The sequence below is a fragment of the Oncorhynchus nerka genome, linkage group LG18 (assembly GCF_034236695.1).
Source record: "Oncorhynchus nerka isolate Pitt River linkage group LG18, Oner_Uvic_2.0, whole genome shotgun sequence".
In the NCBI taxonomy this organism is placed as follows: Eukaryota; Metazoa; Chordata; class Actinopteri; order Salmoniformes; family Salmonidae; genus Oncorhynchus; species Oncorhynchus nerka.
The window spans coordinates 14,717,149-14,728,258 of NC_088413.1; positions in this window are offsets into that span (position 1 = coordinate 14,717,149).

Below are 11,110 nucleotides of genomic sequence, written 5' to 3' on the forward strand. Positions count from 1 at the left end.
TGGCGTGCATTATAAAACGAGGAAGAAAGACGAGGTGGGGAGAGAGGTGTAGAAGACAGAAGAGCGAGGTGGGGGAGAGGTGAAGAAGACAGAAAGACGAGGGTGGGGAGAGAGGTGTAAAAGCTTGAAAGACGAGGTGGTGAGAAATTCTTGAAGACAGAAAAGGTGGGGAGGAAGAGGTGTAGAGGGCAGAAAAGAGCTGAGGTGGGGAGAGGTGTAGAAGACAGAAAAGCGAGGGTGGGGGAGAGAGGGGTAGAAGACAGAAAGACGGTGGGGAGAGTGGGAAGAAGAAAGGTGTGGGAGAAGTGTGACAGAAAGGCGAGGTGGGGAGAGAGGTGTAGAAGACAGAAAAGACGAGGTGGAGAGAAGGTGTAGAAGACAGAAAGACTGGTGGGGAGAGAGGTGTAGAACAGGTGGGGAGAGGGGGTAGAAGACAGAAAGGCAGTGGGGAGAGAGGTGTAGAAGACAGAAAAGACGAGGTGGGGAGAGAGGGGTAGAAGACAGAAAGACGAGGTGGGGAGAGAGGTGTAGAAGACAGAAAGACGAGGTGGGGAGAGAGGTGTAGAAGACAGAAAGACGAGGTGGGGAGAGAGGTGTAGAAGACAGAAAGACGAGGTGGGGAGAGAGGTGTAGAAGACAGAAAGACGAGGTGGGGAGAGGTGTAGAAGACAGAAAGACGAGGTGGGGAGAGAGGTGTAGAAGACAGAAAGACGAGGTGCGGAGAGAGGTGTAGAAGACAGAAAGACGAGGTGGGGAGAGAGGTGTAGAAGACAGAAAGATGAGGTGGGGAGAGGTGTAGAAGACAGAAAGACGAGGTGGGGAGAGAGGTGTAGAAGACAGAAAGAGGAGGTGGGGAGAGAGGTGTAGAAGACAGAACGACGAGGTGGGGAGAGAGGTGTAGAAGACAGAGAGACGAGGTGGGGAGAGAGGTGTAGAAGACAGAAAGACGAGGTGGGGAGAGAGGTGTAGAAGACAGAAAAGGCAGGTGGGAGAGGTGTGAAGACGAAAGAGCGAGTGGGGAGAGAGGTGAAGACAGAAAAAGGCGAAGAGTGCAGGAGAAATTGAAGACAAGAAGGAAGAAGGTAGGAACAGCCTTGTACGAACAGCATGTGATTAAACGAATTACAATTACTACCTGATCACTATATCAAGTTCATCACAATTAAGTTGTCTCCTAACCAACCTTGGAGCTAATTGGCCAAGCCAGTTTATCATAAGAAGCGGTGAAGAGAATTAGTGATGTGGGACTGGCTTCCTCTCTCACATCAAAACATACCTGCAGGCGGAAGTGACGATGGAGAAGAGATTGATTAAGCCTTGATTTTTAAAAAATCTACACAGTCAGTCATCTTAAATCAGGAGGTGAAATGCAAAACTGCCTTGGATCATTAACTCTGGGACTGCTACATCTGTCTGTATTTCATGTAAAGCATATCTTTAATAATAATACTGTTGACCCGACCTAGTGACCTCTCACCTATTATCATGCTGTGACCTCTGTGTCAGCCAGTTCCGAATGTGGGAGGGTTCCACCGGAAACGACTGATATAACCTAGAGGATTAGGGAGAAGGGAGAGGATGGGGTGAAGAAGAATCACTGTTATTGTGTGTGTGTGTTCTCACCTGGTGTCCACACAAGTGGCTACAAGTACTATGCTGAAAAACAGACACATGAGGACCAACAATAGAAGATAACGTCAATAGAAGATACTATATGTGACACAGACACCTATCAGAGTGTACCTGAAACATTTAAATATAGAGGAGGCTATGTGTCTCTCCATTGTAGTTATTGCAAAGCTAAACCCCCAGGAAATCATGACTTGGCAACAACAGATAGACCAGTGAAAATGGCTGTGTTTATGTGGTGTAAATCTGAAAATTAGCAGCTGACATACGTAAAGGGTTTTAATTAACGCACATGTGAGACAGGTTCCATGTACAACAGGACAAGCGAGAGGAAGAAGAGAAAGAACACAGAACAGTTGAATTAGCTCTGGTTATGGACACTTTTTGCCAGCAATAAAGCTTCAGGCCTGTTCCTCGGACAGTGAACATCTGACAATATCTACATGTTAGGCCCTTGGTCAATCATCTCTGAAATTAAAAAAACAGCTTATTTTGTAAAGATATGAAAACAACAACTGAGATTAGACCCGTTCAGTCTAAAGCATCACATGTCATGTTTAGGATTAAATCAATACAGCCCACTGATGACATCATCAATACAGCCCTGCTGCCCCAACCTGAGATGACATCATCAATACAGCCCAGTGCTGCTAACCTGAGATGACATAAGCCAATACAGCCATGTGCTAAAATGAGATGACATCATCAATACAGCCCAGTGCTGCTAACCTGAGATGACATCCTCAATACAGCCCAGTGCTGCTAACCTGAGATGACATCATCAATACGGCCATTGCTGCTAACCTGAGATGACATCATCAATACCCCAGTGCTGCTAACCTGAATGACATCATCAATACAGCCAAGTGCTGCTAACCTGAGATATCATCATCAATACAGCCCACCACTGCTAACCTGAGATGACATCATCAATACAACCCACGATGACATCATCAATACAGCCCAGTGCTGCTAACCTGAGATAGCGTCATCAATACAGCCCACTGATGACATCATCAATACAGCCCAGTGCTGCCTAACCTGATATGACATCATCAATGCTTCATGCTGCTAACCTGAGATGACATCATCAATACAGCCCAGTGCTGCTAACCTGAGATGACATCATCAATACAGCCCACTGCTGCTAACCTGAGATGACATCATCAATACAAACCAGTGCTGCTAACCTGAGATGACATCATCAATACAGCACTGCTGCTAACCTGAGATGACATCATCAATACAAGGAAGCCAGTGCTGCTAACCTGAGATGACATCATCAATACAGCCCAGTGCTGCTAACCTGAGATGACATTGTCAATACAGCCCACTGCTGCTAACCTGAGATGACATCATCAATACAGCCCACTGCTGCTAACCTGAGATGACATCATCAATACAGCCCAGTGCTGCTAACCTGAGATGACATCATCAATACAACCCAGTGCTGCTAACCTGAGATGTCATCATCAATACAACCCAGTGCTGCTAACCTGAGATGTCGTCTTCATAGGTGTTCGCTGACTTCTGTATTGGTGATGACAATTTATTCTTCTTCGCTGTCCTTAAGAACCATAGCATATCATTACATTAAGTATGGACGGTATCGTTAGCTATCTACCTAATGTTACTGATACATTAAACTTGCCAGTATATTATCTATAGGCTATCTAACTACCCAACATTAATTGACTTGATTATTCTAGATCATTCTTAGATTCATCTAAATGGTATAGTTGTTGTGCTTTCTCAATGGGCATCGGGTGCTTTCTCAATGGGCATGTGGTTATGCTTTATCTCAATGGGCCTCATGGGTGCTTTCTCAATGGGCATGCGGGTGCTTTCTCAATGGGCATGCGGGTGCTTTCTCAATGGGCATGCGGGTGCTTTTTCCTATATAGTCGCTCTGTCTATCTATAGGCTGGACAATAGAACAGTCTAAATTCCCCAAGGCTGAAAACATCTTCAGAGCGTTGTCTGAGCTGGAACACTGGCGCAGGCCCATAGCAACCAGATGGAATGGGCGTTGTCTGAGCTGGAACACTGGCGCGAGCCCCTAGCAACTGAATGGAATGGAACGTTGTCGGGCTGGAACATGGCGCGAGCCATGCAACTGAATGGAATGGGCGTTGTCTGAGCTGGAACACTGGCGAGCCCTGGCAACTGAATGGAATGGAACGTTGTCTCTGGAACACTGGCGGGCCCATAGCAACTGAATGGAATGGGCGTTGTCTGAGAGCTGGAACATGGCGCGAGCCCATAGCGAATGGAATGGAGCGTTGTCTGAGCTGGAACACTGGGCTGGCGAGCCCATAGCAACTGAATGGAATGGGCGTTGTCTGACTGGAACACTATGGTGACCTAGCAACTGAATGGAATGGGCGTTGTCTGAGCTGGAACACTGGCGAGCCCGCAGCAACTGAATGGAATGGAGCGTTGTCTGAGCTGGAACAGGCGTGACCCATAGCAACAGATGGAATGGGCGTTGTCTGAGCTGGAACACTGGCAGCAGAACCGCGCAGCTGAATGGAATGGAGCGTTGTCTGAGCTGGAACACTGGCGCGGTATAGCAACTGAATGGAATGGGCGTTGTCTGAGCTGGAACACTGGCGACCATAGCACTGAATGGAATGGGCGTTGTCTGAGCTGGAACACTGGCGCGAGCCCATAGCTGAATGGAATGGAACGTTGTCTGCGCTGGAACACTGGCGCGAGCCCATAGCAACTGAATGGAATGGGCATTGTCTGGCTGGAACACTGAAAGCGGCGGAGCCCATAGCAACTGAATGGAATGGAGCGTTGTCTGAGCTGGAACACTGGCGCGAGCCCATAGCAACTGAATGGAATGGAACGTTGTCTGAGCTGGAACACTGGCGCGATCCCATAGCAACTGAATGGAATGGAACGTTGTCTGAGCTGGAACACTGGCGCGAGCCCATAGCAACTGAATGGAATGGAACGTTGTCTGAGCTGGAACACTGGCGCGAGCCCATAGCAACTGAATGGAATGGAACGTTGTCTGAGCTGGAACACTGGCGCGAGCCCATAGCAACTGAATGGAATGGAACGTTGTCTGAGCTGGAACACTGGCGCGAGCCCATAGCAACTGAATGGAATGGAGCGTTGTCTGAGCTGGAACACTGGCGCGAGCCCATAGCAACTGAATGGAATGGAACGTTGTCTGAGCTGGAACACTGGCGCGAGCCCATAGCAACTGAATGGAATGGAACGTTGTCTGAGCTGGAACACTGGCGCGAGCCCATAGCAACTGAATGGAATGGAACGTTGTCTGAGCTGGAACATGGTGAGCCCATAGCAACTGAATGGAATGGAGCGTTGTCTGAGCTGGAACACTGCGTTAGCCCAAGCAACTGAATGGAATGGAGCGTTGTCTGAGCTGGAACACTGGCGCGAGCCCATAGCAACTGAATGGAATGGGTGTTCGCAGAGCCTGGTTTGACTGCAGTGATGCTTAGAATTCCAATGAAATGGTTTCCCTTTCTCTTTTACCAATACAATCTGTTAAATCGGGCGAAACTGAAAAAACAACTCTTGTAGAAAGTAAACATCCGCAACTTCGATTATGTCTGCATAATTTTTTCATTTTTATTTTACTAGGCAAGTCAGTTAAGAACAAATTCTAATTTTCAATGACGGCCTAGGAAAAAGTTTTGTTAACTGCAAGTTCAGGGGCAGAACAAGAGATTTTTGTACCTTGTCAGCTCAGGGTTTGAACTTGCAACCTTTGATTACTAGTCAATACTCTAACCACTAGCCTACCCTGCCGCCCCAATGAAAAAGTAGGAAAATGTTTTAACTTCTGATTATTTCTGGTCTAGCGATTGATGACAAAGCAGGCTACTTGGCCCGGTTTATATAATTACAGAGAGATTCTCCTGATTAAAATGGTGCCTGAGTAACAGTTTTGCTTCTGTCCCTCTCCTCCCCCCTACCTGTGCTCGAAACATTGACCCTCTGCAGACATAGACAACAGCCACCCTCAAAGCACCAACTACTACTATATACAGGGAGTACCAGTACCAGATCAATGTGGAGATATATACAGGAAGTACCAGATCAATATGGAGCTATATACAGGAAGTACCAGATCAATGTGGAGATATATACAGGAAGTACCAGATCAATGTGGAGCTATATACAGGAAGTACCAGATCAATGTGGAGCTATATACAGGTAGTACTAGATCAATGTGGAGCTATATACAGGAAGTACCAGATCAATGTGGAGCTAAATACAGGTAGTACTAGATCAATGTGGAGCTAAATACAGGTAGTACCAGATCAATGTGGAGCTATATACAGGAAGTACCAGATCAATGTGGAGCTATATACAGGAAGTACCAGATCAATGTGGAGCTATATACAGGAAGTACCAGATCAATGTGGAGCTACATACAGGAAGTACCAGATCAATGTGGAGCTAAATACAGGTAGTACTAGATCAATGTGGAGCTAAATACAGGTAGTACCAGATCAATGTGGAGCTATATACAGGAAGTACCAGATCAATGTGGAGCTATATACAGGAAGTACCAGATCAATGTGGAGCTATATACAGGAAGTACCAGATCAATGTGGAGCTATATACCGGAAGTACCAGATCAATGTGGAGCTATATACAGGAAGTACCAGATCAATGTGGAGCTATATACAGGAAGTACCAGATCAATGTGGAGCTATATACCGGAAGTACCAGATCAATGTGGAGCTATATACAGGAAGTACCAGATCAATGTGGAGCTATATACAGGGAGTACCATTGCCAGATCATTGTGGAGCTATATACAGGAAGTACCATATCAATGTGGAGTTATATACAGGAAGTACCTGTACCATATCAATGAGGAGCTATATACAAGGAATACCAGTACCAGATCAATGCGGAGCTATATACAGGAAGTACCAGATGAATGTGAAGCTATATACAGGAAGTACCAGATCAATGTGGAGCTATATACAGGAAGTACCAGATCAATGTGGAGCTATATACAGGTAGTACCAGATCAATGTGGAGCTATATACAGGAAGTACCAGATCAATGTGGAGCTATATACAGGAAGTACCAGATCAATGTGGAGCTAAATACAGGTAGTACTAGATCAATGTGGAGCTAAATACAGGTAGTACCAGATCAATGTGGAGCTATATACAGGAAGTACCAGATCAATGTGGAGCTATATACAGGAAGTACCAGATCAATGTGGACTATATGCAGGAAGTACCAGATCAATGTGGGCTAAATACAGGTAGTACTAGATCAATGTGGAGCTAAATACAGGTAGTACCAGATCAATGTGGAGCTATATACAGGAAGTACCAGATCAATGTCGAGCTATATACAGGAAGTACCAGATCAATGTGGAACTATATACAGGAAGTACCAGATCAATGTGGAGCTATATACAGGAAGTACCAGAAATGTGGAGCTATATACAGGAAGTACCTGTACCATATCAATGTGGAGCTACAGATGAAGTGGGAAGCTTACATACACCTTAGCCACATTTAAACTGTCAGAATAATAGTAGAGAATGATTTATTTGAGCTTTGATTTCTTTCATCACATTCCCAGTGGGCCAAGTTTACATACACTCAATTAGTATTTGAGTATTGTCTTTAAATTGTTTAACTTAGGTCAAACGTTTCAGGTATCCTTCACACAAGCTTCCACAGATCAATGTGGAGCTATATACAGTACCAGATCAATGTGGAGCTAAATACAGGAAGTACCAGATCAATGTGGAGCTATATACAGGAAGTACCAGATCAATGTGGAGCTACATACAGGAAGTACCAGATCAATGTGGAGCTAAATACAGGTAGTACTAGATCAATGTGGAGCTAAATACAGGTAGTACCAGATCAATGTGGAGCTATATACCCAGGAAGTACCAGATCAATGTGGAGCTATATATACAGGAAGTACCAGATCAATGTGGAGCTATATACAGGAAGTACCAGATCAATGTGGAGCTATATACAGGAAGTACCAGATCAATGTGGAGCTATATACAGTACCAGATCAATGTGGAGCTACATACAGGAAGTACCAGATCAATGTGGAGCTAAATACAGGTAGTACTAGATCAATGTGGAGCTAAATACAGGTAGTACCAGATCAATGTGGAGCTATATACAGGAAGTACCAGATCAATGTCGAGCTATATACAGGAAGTACCAGATCAATGTGGAGCTATATACAGGAAGTACCAGATCAATGTGGAGCTAAATACAGGTAGTACTAGATCAATGTGGAGCTATATACAGGGAGTACCATTGTCAGATCATTGTGGAGCTATATACAGGAAGTACCATATCAATGTGGATTTATATACAGGAAGTACCTGTACCATATCAATGAGGAGCTATATACAAGGAATACCAGTACCAGATCAATGCGGAGCTATATACAGGAAGTACCAGATGAATGTGAAGCTATATACAGGAAGTACCAGATCAATGTGGAGCTATATACAGGAAGTACCAGATCAATGTGGAGCTATAGACAGGAAGTACCAGATCAATGTGGAGCTATATACAGGAAGTACCAGATCAATGTGGAGCTTTATACCGGAGGTACCAGATCAATGTGGAGCTATATACAGGAAGTACCAGATCAATGTGGAGCTATATACAGGAAGTACCAGATCAATGTGGAGCTATATACAGGAAGTACCAGATCAATGTGGAGCTATATACAGGAAGTACCAGATCAATGTGGAGCTAAATACAGGTAGTACTAGATCAATGTGGAGCTAAATACAGGTAGTACCAGATCAGTAATAGGCTATATACAGGAAGTACCAGATCAATGTGGAGCTATATACAGGAAGTACCAGATCAATGTGGAGCTATATACAGGAAGTACCAGATCTATGTGGAGCTATATACAGGAAGTACCAGATCAATGTGGAGCTATATACAGGAAGTACCAGATCAATGTGGAGCTATATAATATACCGGAAGTACCAGATCAATGTGGAGCTATATACAGGAAGTACCAGATCAATGTGGAGCTATATACAGGTAGTACTAGATCAATGTGGAGCTATATACAGGAAGTACCAGATCAATGTGGAGCTAAATACAGGTAGTACTAGATCAATGTGGAGCTAAATACAGGTAGTACCAGATCAATGTCGAGCTATATACAGGAAGTACCAGATCAATGTGGAGCTATATACAGGAAGTACCAGATCAATGTGGAGCTATATACAGGAAGTACCAGATCTATGTGGAGCTATATACAGGAAGTACCAGATCAATGTGGAGCTATATACAGGAAGTACCAGATCAATGTGGAGCTATATAATATACCGGAAGTACCAGATCAATGTGGAGCTATATACAGGAAGTACCAGATCAATGTGGAGCTATATACAGGTAGTACTAGATCAATGTGGAGCTATACAGGAAATACCAGAATCAATGTGGAGCTATATACAGGAAGTACCAGATCAATGTGGAGCTATATACAGGTAGTACTAGATCAATGTGGAGCTATATACAGGGAGTACCATTGCCAGATCATTGTGGAGCTATATACAGGAAGTACCATATCAATGTGGAGTTATATACAGGAAGTACCTGTACCATATCAATGAGGAGCTATATACAAGGAATACCTGTACCATATCAATGTGGAGCTACAGATGAAGTGGGAAGCTTACATACACCTTAGCCACATTTAAACTGTCAGAATAATAGTAGAGAGAATGATTTATTTGAGCTTTGATTTCTTTCATCACATTCCCAGTGGGCCAGAAGTTTACATACACTCAATTAGTATTTAGTGTGTCTTTAAATTGTTTAACTTAGGTCCAAGCGTTTCAGGTATCCTTCCACAAGCTTCCACAATAAGTTTTGAATTTCAGCCCATTCCTCCTGACAGAGCTGGTGTAACAGAGTTAGGTTTGCAGGCCTCCTTGCTCGCACAGCTTTTTCCAGTTCTGCCCACACATTTTCTATAGGATTGAGGTCAGGAGCTTTGTGATGGCCACTCCAATACCTTGACTTTTGCCACAACTTTGGGAAGTTGCTTGGGATCATTGTCCATTTGGAAGATCATTTGCGACCATGCTTTCATTTCCTGACAGATGTCTTGAGATATTGCTTCAATATATCCACATAATTTTTCTACCTCATGATGCCCATCTATTTTGTGAAGTAGCCAGACCCTCCTGCAAAAAGCACCCCCACAACATGATGCTGGTACCTTGAGCGTGGTACCTTCAGGAATTTAAATTGCTCCCAGGGATGAACCAGACTTGTGGAGGTCTTGGCTGATTTCTTTTGATTTTCCCATGATGTCTGTCAGTCTGGTTAGACTGTAAACTCTCCTTCTAGACCCATATCAAACATCTCAATCCAAAGTTAAATCTAGAATTGGCTTCCTATTTCATAACAAAGCATCCTTCACTCATGCTGCCAAACATACCCTTGTAAAACTGACCCATCCTACCAATCCTCGACTTTGGCGATGTCATTTACAAAATAATATCCAATACCCTACTCAACAAATTGGATGCAGTCTATCTACAGTGCAATCCGTTTTGTCACCAAAAGCCCCATATACTACCCACCATTGGGCCTGTACGCTCTCGTTGGCTGGCCCTCGCTTCATACTCGTCGCCAAACCCACTGGCTCCATGTCATCTACAAACCCTGCTAGGTAAGTCCCCCTTATCTCAGCTCGCTGGTCACCATAGCATCCCACCTGTGGCACTTCACGCTCCAGCAGGTATATCTCTCTAGTCACCCCAAAACCAATTCTTTCTTTGGCCGCCTCTCCTTTGATTCTCTGCCCAGACTGGGCAGCACAAAAATCTCTGAAACTGGAAACACTTATCTCCTCACTGGCTTTAAGCACCAACTGTCAGAGCATCTTACAGATTACTGCCACCTGTACATAGCCCACCTATAATTTAGCCCAAACAACTACCTCTTTCCCAACTGTATTTAATTTATTTATTTATTTTTGCTCCTTTGCCCCATTATTTTTATTTCTACTTTGCACATTCTTCCATTGCAAAACTACCATTCAGTGTTTTACTTGCTATATTATTTACTTTGCCACCATGGCCTTTTTGCCTTTACCTCCCTTCTCACCTAATTTGCTCACATTGTATATAGACTTGTTTATACTGTATTATTGACTGTATGTTTGTTTTACTCCATGTGTAACTCTGTGTTGTTGGATGTGTCGAACTGCTTTGCTTTATCTTGGCCAGGTCGCAATTGTAAATGAGAACTTGTTCTCAAGTTGCCTACCTGGTTAAATAAAGGTGAAATAAAAATAAAAAATGTCAAGCAAAGAGGCACTGAGATTGAAGGAAGGCCTTGAAATCCATATCCACAGGTACAATTCCAATTGACTCAAATGAGGTCATGACTCCAACCTAAGTGTATGTAAACTAGTTTTAATGACTCCAACCTAAGTGTATGTAAACTAGTTTTAA